This window comes from Alligator sinensis, unplaced genomic scaffold (genome assembly GCF_000455745.1).
Source record: "Alligator sinensis unplaced genomic scaffold, ASM45574v1 scaffold375_1, whole genome shotgun sequence".
NCBI classification, from domain to species: Eukaryota; Metazoa; Chordata; order Crocodylia; family Alligatoridae; genus Alligator; species Alligator sinensis.
In genome coordinates this window covers 2,138,763-2,157,998 of record NW_005841928.1, presented here as the reverse complement: position 1 = coordinate 2,157,998, position 19,236 = coordinate 2,138,763, and positions in this window count along the sequence as shown.

Sequence of the window (19,236 nt, the reverse complement as noted above, 5' to 3'; positions counted from 1 at the left end):
AGTCATTCTCTCCCTCTCTCTCTAGTAACTGGACACACAATGAACTGCCTGCCTCCAGAGGATAGCAACCAGCCTCCAGATGATACTTGTGAGTAACCTACTTGAAACCTATCTAGATAGATAGCTTGCAGTACAGCAGATACATGATCAATGGCTACCTAGCCACACTGTTTGCTCTAAGGCCATTCTTTGATACTGCTCTGTCCTGTTCCCCAAACCTACTCCCTGTAACCAATAAAGTTCTTCACTGTACCTAGCATGATGAACTGACTGGGAGAGGATGAGAAGCATGCCTTCATGTCCCCTTGGTCTGGCTGACTAAGGGAGGCTACTACTTGTGCTGCAGGCCAAGGGAAGCACCCCAAGTTCTTGCAGTGAGTCAAGCACCCTCAAGGTGTACAAGGCCTGTGTATCCCAGGGGGCACAGGGCCATGGACAGACTGAAACTCCTGGGTGGTGGCAGCGGTGACCCTAGGCTCATGGGTATGACCCAGGAAGGGGGTCAGGCAGACGTGAGGCACCTAGGGAGGCACTTGGAGCCTAGTAGGTGGACGGGCACAGTGAGGTGGGTGGCTCAGTGCAGGAGCTCCCCCTACTGGCCTACCACAGGGGCATGCAGGCTGACTGCACTAACAGAGGCCATCAGGTTGGGAAGGGGCTCTTGTGCACACCTCCCAGCAGGCCCAATGGACTCCCCAGGATGCCAGATCACTGAGTACAGTCAAGTGCCTGGGCCACCCCTGCCTCCCTCTCCCTGCCACATTATTTGTCAGCTGAAGGCAGGCAGCACAGGGGGGAAGGGAGGCATCTGTGTCCCTGTACAAACCCCACAACAAAGCACATGGTGATGTACACAGACCTAACACTGAGCCCAGGAAAACCCCTGCAAGTGGGCACAGCCTCAACCAGACTACTGGGCATGGGTGAGCATTCATCATCCTGCACTGCCTCCTTACAACTGGCAGATGCCTGTGACTGACAGACCATGAGGCAGAGGGAGTGGCGGAATGCTGACCTCTGTCCAGCAGCCTGATTGGACTCCATTGTGTTGCATCCACTCATGGGGGTTCTCCTGGGCTCTGTTTCAGGTCTTCGTGTTCATTGTGGGGTGCTTGATGATGGGGGATTCATGCAGGGACACAGATGTTTCCTTTCTGTCCCCCATGCTGCCTGCCTGTGGCTAACAGCTAGCTGGAGGCAGAAGGTGAGGCTTCAGAAAGGGTCTGTGCTAACTCAGGCTGGGAAGCATTTGCTTGATCCACTAGTCTTACACAGTCTTGGAGGACCCCCTAAAGCTGGCCTGGGTGTAGCTTCTAGAGTGTGAGCTCCTGCCTCCTTGGACTTTGAGACCTGTCCTCTTGATCCATAAACTTCCTATTATCTATGGCTCTCAGAGAGCTACCTTCTGGTTTAGCTTTTGGAAAAGGATTTTATCTCTTCAAGGGGACTGAGTGCACCTGAAGTCATATGTAGTGAAGCAAAACAAAACAACACGCATTGGTCAACAGTGCAGAAGCTAGAGTTCTTGACCCGTGAAGTCCAAGCAATCTCCATCAGGGGAAACAGCCCTTAGCAGGTTCTTTCAAATGCTTGTAGGTTCCCATGCTCAGGAGAAGAAACTAGGCTGTGTATCCCATGTGGACAGATTTTCCCTTCCCCTTCTTAGGTGGGGGAGCAGATGTGCCCCCTACCCCCTCACTTTGTCCCTGTTTGCTTTAAGCTTCAAACAGAGGTTGGAGCTTAGACACACTCCTGCGTGTCTGAATAATGAATGTAACATGATTTTAAATATGCAAAATATTACTTAATCAAGTGTGAATATGACAAATACACTGCAAAGCTGAGAATCAAATTTAATTTGATAATGGGTCCTCTTGTTTTGCTAACTGACTTTTGAAGTCCCAAGTAAGATTAGCAGTTAAAATACACTAAGTGTTTGGCTTTCAAAAATATCCATGATATAGCTATGAGATAGATTAAAACATACATGTGTCATAAGCCAATGATTTTTAGTGCCTCGGCACATTGGAATTTTCCCGCCACATGGAGCTTTCTTTGCACGGTGGATTTCTCAGCTGCAGAGAGAAAACCCCGGTGCAAAAGAGTTCCCGCCACACGTATGCAAATTTGTGTCCCACTATTGGTCAATTCTAAATTATTCCTACCTGGCAGCTAGCGATTGGTTTGCTAGCCGTATAAAAGGTTAGAGCAGTTTCCGCCCAAGTTGGAGGAGGACCCCTCAACCATCTCGTGGGGAACTCTAAGTGCGCTGTGGAGCCTAGCAAACTCCGCGTGTGTCTTGGAGGAGGACTTAGGGACCTGATCAGACTCTAACCGCTCCCCGTCATCGTGGAAATATTGACGTACCCCCGTGTGAAGCACTCGTGGAGTTGTACATCGACGACTCATCTCGGTTCGGTTCGAAGAGAGATCTCACCCCTGTGTGTTTGTGTGCAACTGCAATTCAAGCAAGTTTTCTTCCTGCACTGCGACCATCGGCAGTGTAAGTAAAGCTTTCTTTATACAACCAATACGCTTCTGTGCCTAATTCTATTCCATCGTGGAAAAACCCCACCTGACGGTCCGGGCTACTGGCCATAGCCTTAGACCGCCCTCGGCTCCCGACAGCATGTTGAATAGTCCTTATACAAAGTGACAATGTATTGCCCTGAGATTTGACAGCAAAAATAAAAGGCAAAATCTATCTTCTGTGTTAACTGCAAAGCAAAAAATATCTTTGAAAGGTCACAGAAAGTTCTTATCATAATCAGTAAAGCATTTAGTCACCTGTTTAAGTCCATGTTCATTCACCAAAGAACTTAACTATGTCATTGCTAATATACAAGGCAACTGAACTTTGGTTATATAAACTAAGTGTGGAGTGACTCTATTGTGAAAATCAAAATACAGAAAAGATCAACATGATGATCATTTTAGATACTGTGTTTATATTCATGAAGAATAATAAATAATTCAGAAAGACCCTTTTATTGAATTCACGTGTATAAGTGATATCTATGCAGTTATGTTACCCACTTCAACAGAACTTTTATATGTACCTACAAATTACACAGAGAATAAACATATAAATGCATTATTAAGATTTTAAATTAATTTCAAAAGGTTGGTAATTAAGAAATTTAATGATGAACTGAATTCACTTCCCACCTTCCGTAAAGGCATTATGATACCATGTTCCATTATATGATAGTATGGTTTTTTGTTTCCTAACATGGCCCATGCCTTATTCACTGAATATACAGGACAGGACTTACTCATTGAACAGATGTTTACTTTATTGTTTTCTCTTTGTTGTTCAATAGGCAGTCGCCTGCCTTATTTATTGAGCCCTAATGAAACCTTGCTCTGAACACAGAAGTATTAATTTCCTTACGGGCTTTCCTATGGTTCTTCTCACTATGGTATCTGAGTGCTTTACAAACACTCATGTTTTTATTTTTGCAGTATCCCTGTGAGACAGGGTCATCTGTAAGATTTTTCATTATAAGAATATCACCTGTTTCTAAAGTACAAGATCATGTCATTGGTCTTCCTACCATTAAAACAATCTGCCAACACACATTTTGATAATGCTATATGGTGTGAAAGCAATTTTGTTTTATGGTGTAGATAATTTTTTTTTTTACTAGTAGTGCTTTTGGGACTACTAGGGGTTCCACTGGCAACATTACTTTTATAATGTTTGGTTAAAATTTAAATCCCTTACCAATATGTCTGCGCTTTGGGAAATTTCTACCAGATATAAGTCAAATTAGCTTTCTTTTCACAGTCTCTTCAGCACTTTATCCTGTGTCTGTCAGCTTGGTAATAAATTCATGTTACATTTTACATGATGTGTTTCCAAAGGATAAACTGTTGCATCTTCTGAATTAAAATTAGAGACAAAGAGAAATCAGTGAGGCATAAAAGTTTCTTAATTAGTCTTTAATTTGAATTTACTTTCTAATGAAGCTTCCACCTAACCTACCCTGTGTTATTAGACTTACAGGTCCTACATTACCAGACTTATAGGTGTTGAACGTATTCATCAGTGGTTCAGAGACAGCTCTGCTTATCCAGCATTCCTGTTTGATGTCTAGTGTTCCTGAATAGTCCTATTATTTAGAGATCAACCAGTTTTGAATACTGGGAACAGAGATGGGTGGACTAATTTGGATAAAATAAATATGGTCAATTCTTGAACTTTTTGGGGTGAGACACTTTTGAGGTTCTTACCCTTCACATTTGATATGGGGTTCTTGGGGGAAGTATAATACAAGGATCTTCCAGCCCCTCTCACAGAAGTGCAAGTCCCTAGATGACCATTTTCTTCCACTAATACAAGACAGTCCTTGAGGCAACTGAAACTTATATACTTTTCTAGTAAGTCACTTTATTGTATACTTGCAAAAATCTCTGAGGTTTTCAGACTGTAATGTAGATAGGAAGACATTTTACAAATTCATCCATTTTCAATTGTGAATCCAAAATCTGGCTCTTAGAATAGTTTATAAATGTATTTGTGTTAAATACAGAGGGATGAACAGTCATCATCTGGTTTGCAAGAAAAAATATTTAAAATTTAACAAAACCTTTATTTTTGTTCAAATCAGACCATTTTTTAAATTACTGGTTAATTTCAAATTCCCAAGTGATATTTTTGTTGATTTCATTGCTAATACCACAGAATGTTACTTTCACTAAGCAGCTGTCAGAGGTTCCTAGAGTCCCTGGTTTTAGGCAAAACTTACCAACAGACTGGAGTAAAGAACCTTGCAACATTTGGTAGACCCAGTGAGACTCTGGGAAAGTGTGACAGAGTGCCTGAGGACACTTTCAGAGAGCAGGGAATAGCTGAGGCTGGGTTGCCACAGTAACCAGTTAATGGAATTAATCAGGACACAGCTTCAGGCAGCCCAGAGAAGGTCAGCTGACTGGAAGAGAGGCAGGGCCAGGGAAATATAAGGCAGCCCCAGAGGCTGGTTAGGCAGTCTGTCTGGGGAAGCTGAACAAAAAGGAGTCCTGTGAAGCAGAAACAGTCTGTGAGTAGGCTAAGCCCCCAGTCAGCCAGTGTTGTGGGCTAGCAAAGGAGTTAAACCCAGGATTGGGGCAGCATTCTAGTTAAGAGCCAGACGGGCCTGTATGTGTATTCAGATTAGTTTGAGTCTAGGGAGGCTCAGAAGCCCTACCCAGGAGGTAGGGTTTGTGTTTGAGATTATGATTTCAGTACACCAGGCTGGTTGCTGAGGGATTACCACATAATGTCTCAACTGGCCCATGGCAGGGCCAGATCCCAAAGGGCCAAGAGGGACCACAGCAGAGTCTACCAGAGTCAAGGGCCTAAAGATCTCAACAGACCCAAGGTGGTGCCAGGGACCAGGAGGCCAGAGGCCACTGACTGGCTACAGCCAATATGGGGAATCTAGAAGCCTGATAAGGATAGACCTTGAGGTTTGGAGGGACTATAGGGATGGTTAAGGAGGTCCCATAGCACCTATGATGGGTGGTGCTTACAGCCTGACATAGAAACCCGAGAGGGGTGATCTGATATAGAAGCCCAAGAGGCCAAGCCAAGAAGCTGAGAATCCTGGGTCTTGGTCCAGTCTGTTGACTAGAGTTAGAGGCTCAGTTAGAGCAAGATTGTGGAGGCTGATAAGGCCAAAGCCTGACACATGATAGGATTACTCTTAGACCCTCAGACAGCTTCCTCCTAATAAATCTTAACACCAAAGGCATAGCAGGAAAGAACAGGAGGTGAGAGGGCACCTGAGGAGCTAGAGCTGGGGCAGGATTTGCATGGCCACCTGGGGGCTTCATGATCACCCTCTCTGTGAACTCAACCTATTCTGGAAGGGTTTCCTTGGCATCATGCTCTGGGTTTAGTGAAAGTTTGTTAAAACTAAGATGTTTTGAATAATATATTTAGGCTCAACAAACTTGCATTTTTATACAAGTTTCCATCAAAAAAAATCGGAGCAGTTCTAGTTTCAAATTAACAGTCTTTTTCAACCAGTTTTAGGGGGCTATGACTGTCCTCTTGTTTGAGGCAACTACCATATGTATATATTTTTTAAACTTGATATTGGACACTTGTATTTCTCTTTGGCTTTGTACAACTGTTTGCATGGTAGCTCTAAAGAAGGACTCTGGAGTGTAATTTCAACCCCCTAGGCTGTATTGTCTTCCCATTTGATTTTAGGTCCAAATGAAATTACTGGGCATCTCTAAAGTGACCTTGGTTCTCTTTGTTTGGTTATCTTCCTCTGTGAGCCATTAACATTGTTCCATTTTTTTAGGGACATAAAATAATATATTTTTAATAAAGATCTTCCCACCCACCCTTTCCCACACACAAGCACATAGAATACCGAATACTGAACATAGAATACTGAACAATAACTATAAAACAACTTTTCATTAACTAAAACCACCATGAACTTCAACACAATCAGAAAGAAATGAATAATCTAAAGGCGGGGGAAAAAAACAAAACAATAGCAGCTATCACCGTAACTTAAAATAATCTTCTGAACACAGCAATAATTAGGTGCCTTTTTAAAAAGAGAGAAAAATTAAATGAACCATATTTTTTAAGAAAGTAAGTTCAACACTGCCATGGCCATTACAGCAAAATCTTGATTGCCTACCGGCTTCGGGTTTGTAGGTAAAATGTTATAGAAGTGGAAGATATCAGGGTGAAAATCCGATGAATGGAAAAAGGGCATTCTAGGCCTGTGGCTCTTAATCTCTTTAGGGCTGCCACCACAACTGCGGGCTCAAAATCCAACCTTTGGTCAGCTCACAAGCACTCTCAGCCCAACTACTGGCCTGATGTCACCAATAGTTATTCAGTTTGTGCAGTCCATTATACTTCCCAGAAGTGCCACAACCCTGAGTTAACAGGGACTGCAAACAGCACAGTTTGCAAGCAGTTTACAACTTAGTGTGCCACACCTATCTCTGAAGGGGAGCCTTTAAGTTTAGCTTTTTCCATAAATTAGAATAACTAATCTACAGCTAAAACTCAGCAGATAGACCCCTTGCTTCAGTAGAAAGAATAGGAAGTTTGTGAGTAGGGAGACTCTGAAAACTCTCTTACCATCCTTCCCTGTAAGCCCGGTGAGAGGAAGCAGGTTAGCAGGAAAAAGGGAACCTTTCAGGACTAAGGAGCAGTGAACAGGCCAGCTTTCAGAGGAGTTTGCTAGGGAAGGTCTGTTTGGAAAGGGGAGCAGGAAGACAGAAGCAGAAGATTTAAGAGACCCAGAGAGATGGCTGGAAGGTGTCACAATGCCAGAGCCACTGTCAGTTCTCCCTCTGCTTGCACTTGTGAAATGTCTGTCCAGGCAAGACCTCCCACTGTCAGGGCTTCCACCCAGGTTCTGGTTTGGGGCTGTGAAACTGCAGCTTGCAATTTCCTTCCAATGACAGCCAGGTGGGGGAATGCCTGCAATATGAGCAGTGTCTTCTGGTGGTATCCCTCAGGAAGCAGGCAAGAAAGCAACAGGAAGAGGTGGTGAGGCTCTGATCTATCCTTCACTGTGAGGGTTTCATGAATTCAGTGCTGAAAGAGACCTCTGGCACTGAAGAAGGACAAGGACATGGACTCCCAGGAAGGTGAAAGCTAAAAACTGGAAGCTTGTAACCTCTGGAAGAAAGCAGAAGTTTTCATCCCCAACTGCAGTAGTTTACCTGGAGAACAGCCCTAGTAACAGAGGAGGAGGAGGAGGAGGTGGAAGAGGCCAGGTCTGGCATCCCCAAGATTGGGAGGATCAAGACCACTGACACCAAGAGGAAGCAACGTGTGGTGGTGGTGGTGGTGGTTGGAGATTGCCTTCTGTGGGGGATGGAAGCATACATCTGCCAGCCTGACTTGTTGTCTCAATGTCTGCTGCTTGCTAGGAGCCTGGATTTGAAATGTCATGGACGGATTACTGAGACTCATTCAGCCCTCTGATTACTTCCCCATGCTGCTCACACATTTGGGCACCAATGATACTGCCAAGGGTGACCCTGAGCAGATCAAAAGTGACTACAAGGCTCTGGGTGCAAGGATGAATGCAGAAGAGGTTCAGATGATGTTCTTTATCCTTCTGGTCAAGAGGAAGGGCCTAGGTAGGAGTAGACACATCCTGTACATGGCTGTGCAGATCGTGTCACCAGCAGGGCTTTGGCTTCTTCATCCATCAGATATGGTTCCAAGAAGAAGGATTGCTAGAAAGGGATGGGATCCACCTGATGAAGAAAGGGAAGAACATATTTACACTCAGGCTCACTAACCTAGTGAGGAGAGCTTTAAAGTAGGTTCACTGGGGAATAGAGAAGAAAGCTCTGAGGTAAGTGGGGAAGCAGGTGACCTGAAGAAAGCACAAGCAGGAGGGGAAGCAGGGGAGGACTTCTCATTCTTCCTGAGAAAGTAGGGTAATCAGCTAGTTACTTCAGATGTCTGTACATGAAAGCATGGAGTCTGGGAAACAAGCAGGAAGAATTGGAGTTCCTCTCACAGTCATGGAAATATGATGCGATTGGAATGACAGAGACTCGGTAAGATAGTTCTCATAACTGCAATATTGCCATGGATGGGTACAAACTGTTTAGGAAGGACAGGCAAAAGAGAAGAGAAGGAGGAATTTCCCTTTATGTAAAAGAGCTGTATGATTGCTTAGAGTTCTGGTATGAAACTGGAGACCGGCCTGTTGAAAGTCTCTGGGTTAGGGTTCGAGGGGAGGGAAATGTCATAACCAAATGAGTTGAGTGCCCCTGTCACAATATAACTTCTGAATGACCACAGTTATTAATACCCTTAGTTGGTATTTTACTTTGTGTTTGTGTTGGATGTTGTATCTTGAACACATTTAAGAACTCGAAGGTATCAAATGTAAAACATGAGGGTGAACTATGCTCAGAGTGTGAGGGAGTCATGATGAATGCACGATCAAATAGCCTCAGCAAATCAGGGGTTACATGAGGGGCGTGACCGCACGGCTGGCAGTCACAGCCTCCTGAAAGTCAGCAGATACACGGGGCGCATTTTGATTGGCTCGGTAGCTTATAAAAAGGGGCAGAACACAAGCACAAGGGGGACCCACGCCATATCGGAGAGGCCTGATCACCCTCACCAGAGATCCTGCGTCCACGAAATCCCTTCCCCCCGGACGCCCCCATCACGACCGAGTTAGAGCTCTCGAGTTAACAGCGAGTTTATTCTTGAACCTGCTGTAAAGGAAACCACCTATACAAAAGTGTGAGTAAAGCATTTATTTGTTACACCGCCTCCTTAATTGTTTTTCTGTCGATGGGAAGAGAGATAAGAGAAGGAGAAACAAGGTCCCGTAACCCTTTCGTCCCCGGCCTGTTCGCGCAGCACCTTTCTGGGTCCAACCACCCACTGTCTGGTTGGTCAGGAAACAAGGGTGATATTGTGGTGGGTGTATTCAAACAGCTCAAGCATGTTTCTTGATCATAGGTATTGGTTTTCATAGGGGACTTCACCCTGACAACTTTTGGGAAGACAGTGCAACAGTGTGCAGGCAATCCAGGATGTTTCTGAAGAGTGCTGGGGACAACTTCCTGGTGCAAATGTTAGAAAGGTGAACCAGGGGCCATACTTGTCTTGATCTTCTCCTCACAAACTGGGAAAAAGTGGTGGGGAATGTAGTAGTGGATGGCAACTTGGGCAGTGGTGACCATGAGATGATTAAGTTCTGGATCCTGAGGAAAGGAAGGAAGGAGAACAGTAGAGTAAGGACCCTGGACTTTAGAAAAGAAGAATTCCAACTCACTCAGGGAACTAATGGACAGGATTCCCTATCCCCTAGGGGGCCAGTCTGAGGGTGAAATGAGTCCAGGAGAGATGGTTATAATTTAAAGAAACGTTACTGAGAGCATAGGAATGAACCATCTCAATGAGCAGAAAGACTAGCAAGTATGGCAGAAAACCAGCTTGGCTTATCAAGGAGCTCTTCAGCGAGCTTAAACACAAAAAGGAAGTTTACAAAAAGTGGAATCTTGGGCAAATGATTAGGGAGGAGTATAAGAGTATTGCTTGGACAGGCAGAGATGAAATCAGGAAAACTAAAGTACAACTGCAGTTACAGCTATCAAGGGACATGAAGGGTAACAAGAAGGGTGTCTACAAGTATGTCAGCAACAAGAGGAAGATACGGGAAAGTGTGGGTCCCTTACTGAATGGAGGAGGCAACCTAGTGACATATGGTGTGGAAAAGACTGAAACACTCAATGCCTTTTTCACCACAGTCTTCACAGGCAAAGTCAGCTCTCAGACTAGTTCAGCTGGCAACATAAGTTGGGGAGGAGGTGAGCAGCCAGCAGTGGTGAAAGAACAGGTTACCCAGAGAGGTTCCAGAATGTCCATCCTTGGAGGTTTTTAAGGTTTGACAAAGCCTTGGATGGGATGATCTAGTTGGGGATGGTCCTGCTTTGAGGTCCCTTCCAACCCTAAATTTCTATGATTCTATTTAGAAAGGCTGGATGTGATGCACCTGAAGGTGCTGAGGGAGTCGACCAATGTGGTTGCAGAACTGCTGGCCTTTATCTTTGAAAACTTGTGGTGATCAGGAGAGGTCCCAGGCAATTGGAAAAAGGCAAACATAGTGCCCATCTTTAAGAAATGGAGGAAGAAAGATCCAGAGAACTACAGACCAGCCAGCCTCACCTCAGTCCCTGGAAAAATCATTGAGCAGGTCCTCAAGGAATCCATTTCTAAGCACTTGGAGAAAAATGAGGTGATTAGAAACAGTCAGCATGGATTCATCAAGGGCATGTCATGCCTGAACATCCTGATTGCCTTCTATAATGAGATAACTGGCTCTGTGGATTCTGGAAGAGCAGTGGGCATGATATACCTTGACTTAAGCAAGGCTTTTGACATTGTCTCCCACAACATTTTCACCAGCAGGCTCAGGAAGTACAGGTTAGATGAACAGGTAGGTAGAAAAATAGCTGAGTCATTATGCTCAAAGGTCATAATCATAGTTTCATAGTTTCATAGTTTCAGGGTCGGAAGGGACCTAATAGATCTTCTAGCCCGACCCCCCGCCAGGGCGGGAGAACAACCCAAAAAAAAAAACCACTCACCCTAAAAACAAAAACGGGACTCAAATGAGTCCAGCCAGGTAAGTATCCAGCCTCTTCTTAAAGATCCCCAGGGTAGGGGCCAGCACCACCTCCCTTGGAAGTTGGTTCCAGCTCCTAGCCGCCCTAACTGTGAAGTAGTTTTTTCGGATGTCCAATCTGTACCTCCTCTCCATCAACTTGTGCCCATTACTCCTTGTTATGCCAGCGGGGGCTAGGGGAAACAGCGTCTCCCCCAAACCCTTCTGGTTCCCCCTAGTGAGTTTATAGACGGTCACCAGGTCCCCCCTCAGCCTTCTCTTGTGGAGGCTGAATAGGTTCAAGTCCCGCAGTCTCTCACTGTAGGGTCTGCCCTGTTGTCCCCGGATCATGCGGGTGGCCCTCCTCTGGACCCTCTCCATGTTGTCCACATCCCTCCTGAAATGGGGCGCACAGAACTGGACACAATACTCCAGCTGCGGCCTGACCAGCGTCGCATAGAGGGGGAGGATCACCTCCCTGGCTCTACTCGAGATGCACCTGTGGATGCACGACAAGGTCCGGTTAGCCCTGCCAACCATGACCTCGCATTGTCGGCCCATGTTCATCTTGGAGTCAATAATGACACCAAGATCCCTTTCCGCCTCCGTGCTCTCAAGTAGGGAGCTCCCCATCGTATAAGTGTGCTGCTGGTTCCTACTACCCAAGTGCAGCACCCTGCACTTGTCCGTATTGAAACACATCCTGTTCCTGTTTGCCCACCCCTGTAACCTATCCAGATCCTTCTGCAATCTCTCTCTCCCTGCTAGCGTGCTCACCTCCCCCCAAATTTTGGTGTCATCAGCGAATTTAAACAGGTTGCTTTCCACCCCAACATCAAGATCGCTGATGAAGAAATTGAACAGCGCAGGCCCCAGGACCGAGCCCTGGGGGACTCCACTACCCACCTCCCCCCAAGTCGAGTATGATCCATCCACCACCACCCTCTGAGTGCGACCCTTCAGCCAATCTGCAATCCATCTGACCGTGTAGGCATCTATGCCACAGTCGCCTAGTTTATTAATTAGGATGGGGTGAGAGACGGTGTCAAAGGCCTTGCTGAAGTCCAGAAAGACTACATCCACCGCGACACCTGCATCCATGGCCTTTGTGACCTGATCATAAAAGGCAATCAGGTTGGTCTGACATGATCTCCCCCTAATAAATCCATGCTGATTGCCCCTGAGCATCATCTCTGATGCCGGCCCATCACAAATGTGCTCCTTGATGATGATATCCTAGCTTGATATCTAGTTGGCAGTTGGAATCAAGCAGGAGCGCCCTTGGTTTCAGTCCTGGGGCCAGTTTTATTCAATGTCTTCATCAATGATCAGGAAGATGGGATGGAGGGCATCCCCAGCAAGTTCGATTCACTGGAGGGTAGGGCTAGGTTTCAGAGAGACCAAGACAAATAAGCATTGGAACAAAAGAAATATCATGGAGTTCAACAAGAAGCACAACGTTCAGTAAGGAGAAGTGCAAAGTCCTACACTGAGAATGGAAGAATTCCTGACTGGCTAAGCTGCAGCTCTGCAGAAAGTGACCTGGGGGTTACAGTGGTCAATAAGCTGAACATGTGCCCTAGTGAAAAGAAGGCTAACAGCGTACTGGGCAACATTAGTAGGAGTGTTGCCAGCAGATCAAGGAAAGTGATTCTTCCCCTCTATTAAGCACAGGTGAGGCCACATCTGGAGAACTGTGCCCAGTTTTGGGCGCCCACTATAGAAAGGACGTGGGCAAATTGGGGAGAGTTCAGCAGAAGGCAACAAAAATGGTTAGGTGGCTGGGGCACATGACTTGTGAGGAGAGGATGAGGGAACTGGGCTTCTTTAGTTTGTAAAAGAGAAGGCTGAGAGGGGACTTAATAGCAGTTTTTAACTACCTGAAGGGTGGTTCCAAAGAGAATGGAGCTGGACCCTCAGTGGTGGCAGATAACAGAACAAGGAGCAATGGCTTCAAGTTGCAGCATGGAAAGTTTATGATAGATATTAGGAAAAACTTTCTCATCAGGAGGATAGTAAAATACTGGAATGGGTTACCCAGAGAAGTTGTGAAATCTCCATCCTTAGAGGCTTTTAAGACCTGGCTAGACAAAGCCTTAGCTGGGATAATATAATTGGATGGTCCTGCTTTGAGCAGGGTGTTGGCCTGAGGTTCCTTCCAATCCTAATTTTCTATGATTCTGTGATTCTATGCATAGGGTTGTGATCCAAACTAGGAACTGTGGTTTTAGACTGTGGAACACTCTATTAGCAGATTATTAAAAAGATCCCTGGTCTGACCCTTTTCATACAGTGCATAATCTCTCTCCTCAAAAAAAATACCTTTTCACACATAATAATAGGGAAATAGCAGTTTCACATTTCAGGAGCTAAACCATGGAATAGCAGGAGCAGAGTCTGTAAGGAGTGACCTAGAAACCACTACTCAAAGACGAAGCAAAAGAGAATGTTATGAGACAAATGCCCATCTGCGATGATAAGGAGGAGACAGTCCTAGATAAGGGGGGCTTGAAAACAAAAGCAGAAGCCAGGGTACTGGGTTAAAGAGCTAATTAAAATACTAAAAATCACGCCCCTAGGTGGGGAAAAAGTATGCTAATGAAACATACATGTATGTAAATGAGATACATAGCTAAAACACAGGTATAGAGACATGCTCAGTAAAGAACTTCTTGCGTCACTCCTTACAACCAATCAGCAAACAAGGATGCTTATGGAGGTTCAAAAACTTCTGTATAAAAGATGCTTAGAAATAGTAATCTAGTGTGCTAGTTACGTGAAATTATTCCGCTCGCACCTTTTATTGCTAGCAATAAACCTTCTTTGTACTTTCACCCCTGGTATCTTTATTGGCCTTTGCATACCGTGCACGATCCCAGACTTGAGCTGGGGCTCAACAAGTCCAATTTGATTTATTATGCTTATCTGATTGCATGCTCAGAGAGTATGCATTTGGGGCCTCATAAACCTTTGAGAGATGTGATGGATTCTTCTGAACAACATGCATTAAAAGTGGGTGGCAAATAGGTCAAATATATTTCCTTTAGAAAGCGTTTGTGAAAGCATGATTACTGTCCCAAAGGTGAATGTCTAAAAAGGAATTAAGATCAAGTTTGTGACATAAAATGTCTGTTATTTAAAGACTGAGGGTTTATTCAACTTGATTCAGAGTCCCTAACCAAAAAGGCATGCCACAATCAAGTCACATACCCCAGATGAAAAGTAGGTGTGTGGCATGTTGTTCACTTTGCTGGAAGAATGCTTCAGCACCCCATATAAATCATAAGGAACTTACATTTTTATCTCTCATCTCTTATTTCTTCATGGATTATAGCAGTAGCTATGGGCAACTGTCCTTGGGAAGGTGAAAGGGATGCAGAAAATAGTTACTGCTGCACTGGTGGGTGGCCACACCACTGCCATTGGCACTGTTGCAGCCAGTGCTGCCCCATATGCTGTGGCTACCCAGCATGCAGATATGCCTACTACACCTTTGGGTCATAGGTTTTATTCCATTAAATATATTTATAGGGTGCGTATAAGGTGAGAGGCTCTGGGGATGTGAGACAAGCAGAGTATTTGATAGACCTTGACTTCAACAAGGCTTTTGCTGTCTCCCATGACATTCTGGTTAACCAGCTGACAAAATACAGACTAGTGAAAGTACTGTAAGGTGGATACAAAAACTGATTGGATTATCAGGCTCAATGAATAGTCATTAATGGCTCAATAGCTGGGAGGAAGTATCTAATTGGGGTTCTCCAGGAGTCTGTCCTGGAACTGGTTCATAGATTTCATAGACATTAGGGCTGGAAGGGACCTCGGAAGATCATCGAGTCTAGCCCCCTGCCCAAAGGGCAGGAAGTCAGCTGGGGTCATAGGATCCCAGCAAGATAAGCATCCAGTTTGCTCTTGAAGGTGTTCAATGTAGGCGCTCGAACCACCTCCGGTGGCATTACTTACCATCTTTATTAATGGTCTGAATGATGGGATGGAGTGCATGCTTAGCAAATTTGGGGATGACACCAAGCTGGGTAGAGTAGCAAACACTGGAGTGTAGGGCTAGGGCCCAGAATGACCTAGATAAACCTAAAAAATGGTCCTGAATCAGCCAGAAAAATTTCAACAGATAAATGCAAAGTTCTGCACCTGGGAGAGAATACTGTATTTTCTCACATACCATGCTCCCTGGAATAATATATGCATTTTTTCTTTAATAGCAGAATTACTTGTAGTAAGTAATTAAGTAACAGCACTAGGGACCTGAGCCTGCTCAGTGTTTTGCTACATGTGAATTATATGCATAATTCTGCTTGTGCCCAGTGTGCAGCAGAAACTGCTCTTATTGTATTTCTTGCATATAATACGCATTCCGGTCTCCAGCAGAAACTTGGCTGGGGAAATAAAAGGGTTGTCTAATTAGGTAATCTGTTCCAGTGCTCATCTTTCATTACACACTTTCCTAATATTTAACCTAAATTGCCCTTGCTGCCTTTTAAACCTTTTACTTCTAGTCCTGTTCAAATGGACAGTAACCTTTCTGTAGTGACCCTTTTACATATTTAAAGACTGTTATTAGGTCTCTCCTCAGTTTCCTCTAGACTAAAAAACCCTCCAGCTTTTTAACTTTTTCTTCATACATCATATCGTCCTGTGTATGTGAATATATGTACAGTCAGATTATAACAATCCATTTCACAAACTTTCTTCTGATGGGAGAATGTCAAAAACATGTCAGATGATAGCAGTGTTCAATATGCTACTAGAAGGCACTCAGTTGTTACAGTAATGAGATCAGTGCAAGACCCAATATATAAAATAAATTTGATCTTTCATTTTCATCTACACAACATGGTAGTGATGGTAGGCTAAGTTCTAACAAAATAACAAGCCTATTCACAAAGTATACCACATTTACAACAATTTATCTGCATAAATACACATGCAGAGCAGAAAAAAGAAATATAGTAGAAACATAGGTGAACAGCATCTGTGGTTGTCTGAGCTTTATTCTCTTCTTTTTTGTGTATCCAACTTGGCAGCAGCTCTCAGATGTTGCCATGCTAACACTTCAGGCTCAGTCACATTCTTCCTTCAACAACAGTTCCATGCAGTGCTAATAGTGGTAAAGAGCATTTTCAATCCTAAAAAGTTTTTTTAAATTATCAAAGTTTTTCAGTGTGAGACAGTGAATCCATAACTAGACAATTGTATAAAGTCTCTCGCCCACAAGGTTGGATTCTTCATCAACTGAAAATGAAGAGAACCATATAAAACTGGCAGAAACTGCCAAGTGAACTGAAAGGGAGAAAAACTTTTAAAATGTCGAAGTCTGTCCATAAAAAGTGTTACACAAATGACCTATTATTTACAAAGAACAAAGATGCATCAAAGTCAGGACAATGCAGTTTTAAGTAGCATTCACAATGTGGTGGAGACAGTCTTATAGCTATTTATGTCAGTGTATAAAATCTGTAGAACAATTTAGTGTAATCAATTAAAAGCATTTGATTGCTCCTTTGTAGTCAAGAAAAAATAAGACTTTTAAATTAATGGGTCTTCTTTATTTATGGATGATTTAATACTTACAAAACTCTTCTAATATTTAGAGCAGAGTTGCTTACCCTGGCTGCAAGAGAGGTTTAAGAATCCTCTCACTGTTCTGTGCCTGTTACTTAGACATTGGATTTAGGTGGAGGGTAACGGGCACTGAGCACCTTTCTAATTTCCCGACAGAGCACATACCTGTGGAGAGCACAGTCCGCACTACTGAGGAATATACTATGAACAGTCATTTCAATCTAGCATAAACCACCAGTAAATTATTCTCTTCTATTCCCAGGGCAAAGAAGAATCAAAGTACAAATTGTATTTCCTCGGACACATTTTTTTCTGTGCTATTTGTAGTATAGTGCAGCTATGTTTGTCCTACCTTAACTCCTGTCCTTTCCTCTATTTATTTTTGACTGTGTCCTCACAACACAGTTTATATCTGTCCCGTTAGCTGTTTAGCATAATTAAATTTTGCTGAAATATGTGAATATACCCATTGCCTTTCATTTGAGACAGAAACAATTCAGCTTCTTTATGTAACCACAAAGCTGAGAGAATATCGGTCTCCAGCTCAAAACCGAACACATGTCACTTCCCAAGACAAAGGCACAGGAGTAGGCAGAGGAGTTCACATAAGCAAAGAAGTTTGCTTGCTGGTGTTTTGTGAAGATTTGTGTCTTTGGTACAGTCATGCAGAAAGATCAGAGAAATGGGGGAGAAATCAGCAAGGAAGTACCAGACAAACCTGGACATCAACTGGTTTGGGTGGCTTGAGAAAAGCCTAAAGAGTGTTTTTGGGTTGAGTGCTTCCTGAATATATTTGGATATAATTCCAATGACCCATCTCCCAGTAGCATAACAAGAGGTGGATGACCCAGGCACCCACTTAAAGGGGATTATGAATAGAAGCTGCTGCCACTGTTGACCCAGCAGCAGCAGCTGTCACAGCTTGCCTAGTTCCTGCTGCCACTATTGCTGCCATCCAGGGCACAGACCCTGGCTGTCAGGTCTTTGCTAACTCTTGCTGTTTGATTACTGCTTAGTTCAATATTTTGTACATTTTTGTAAATAAACAAAAAATGCATCAGAGAATTACCCAATTCTATCACCAATTTCTCCTCCCATACAGAACAAGCCACAAGACTTCTGATCTTTTTACTGCCTTTTCAGGTCAAATGAGGGAACTGCTATCTAAATAATAACTTTATCATTTCTTTTATTCTGTCAAGGAACTTTTAGAAAGTCAGTATGATGGCATAGGCTTCCAAACTGCAAAGCTGGGTGCTAGATTGAAAAGATGTGAACTGGCTCCCTGGTGAAAATTAAAAGTGAAATTGCAGTTCATCGAATTCAATGTTTTTCCATTTTAGAAAGGTGGCAACCCTTAGCTATCTTGCTTCTCTCTAACACTCTAAAACAGGGCTAGTGTTTCATAATGTTGTCACTTGAAAGGGTACTTTAAAGTGGTTTAGGTCTTGAAGTCTGATTTATGTTTAAAATGGTCACAGTCCCATAGGGGATGCCTTCTACATTCCCACTATATTAAATAATCAACAAAAGATCTACTAATCCATCACTAGGAAATTGCATTAAAACAACTAAAACCTTAAAGAGTAAAAAAAACCCCATATAATCAAATGGCTTCTGTATAGTCTTTAAGGCACATCCTGATGGGTGTGCACATGCACAGGCACACATTTTCCATGGAACAAATAACAGGGGCATGTATTTGTGCCACTGCTATTTGTCCCTGGGCACACCCCTGCATGTGTGCTCTGGAGTGCAGCAAAGTAACCTAGGTGAGATAGAGGGGGCTGGGGCCAGCACCTGTGGTGGCTCCAGCAGCCTTACCTGGGATCCTAGAGGCTCCTGAGGAAGCAGCAGCACCAAGCTGACCACTCAGAGCCTGGCTAGCAGCCAGAGTGTAGCTCTGGATGGCCAGGCTCTCTTTCTGGTGGTGCACACAGCTGCCATATGTGCCTCACTGCTTTTTATCAGCAATGTCTTTTTTTAACACCAGGTTTTCCTGGTGTCAAAACCTCCCTACCATGCTGCAAATTAGTAGCGTGGCAAATGTTTGTATGTGTACTCTGTCCAGTTTGTGGCACCTTACACTGCTTTGAGGTGCTGCAAACAGCATGTGTGCACTTGTTGGAACAAGGATCTAAAACTATATAGATTGATTTGATACCTAGGTGATGTAGATTAGCATTAAAGGTACTTGTTTTTCCATAAGTGTTAGGTAACCTTGTAGTTTCTGATCCTAGAACTGTTTCAAAGAATTGTTTTATGAAAAAGGAGGTCTGCTACTTCTTTTTTAATCCTGCTATGGAGACCTGAACTACTTGAGAAAAATCTGAGGTGGATCTTGCCCCTTGGCAATTATGGAAATACCTCATCTTGATCCTAAATTATTTTTTCTGCAGGATCTGGGTGCTAAGAAAAGCACAGTAAGAATGCTTTGGGAGGGGATTAGAGGCTGAAGAAATATTTGACAGTAATCATAGTTATGGGGCCTGAATAAGATGAGTTCCTAGAAAACGGAGGAAATAACAGATAAAAGACGGGAAAA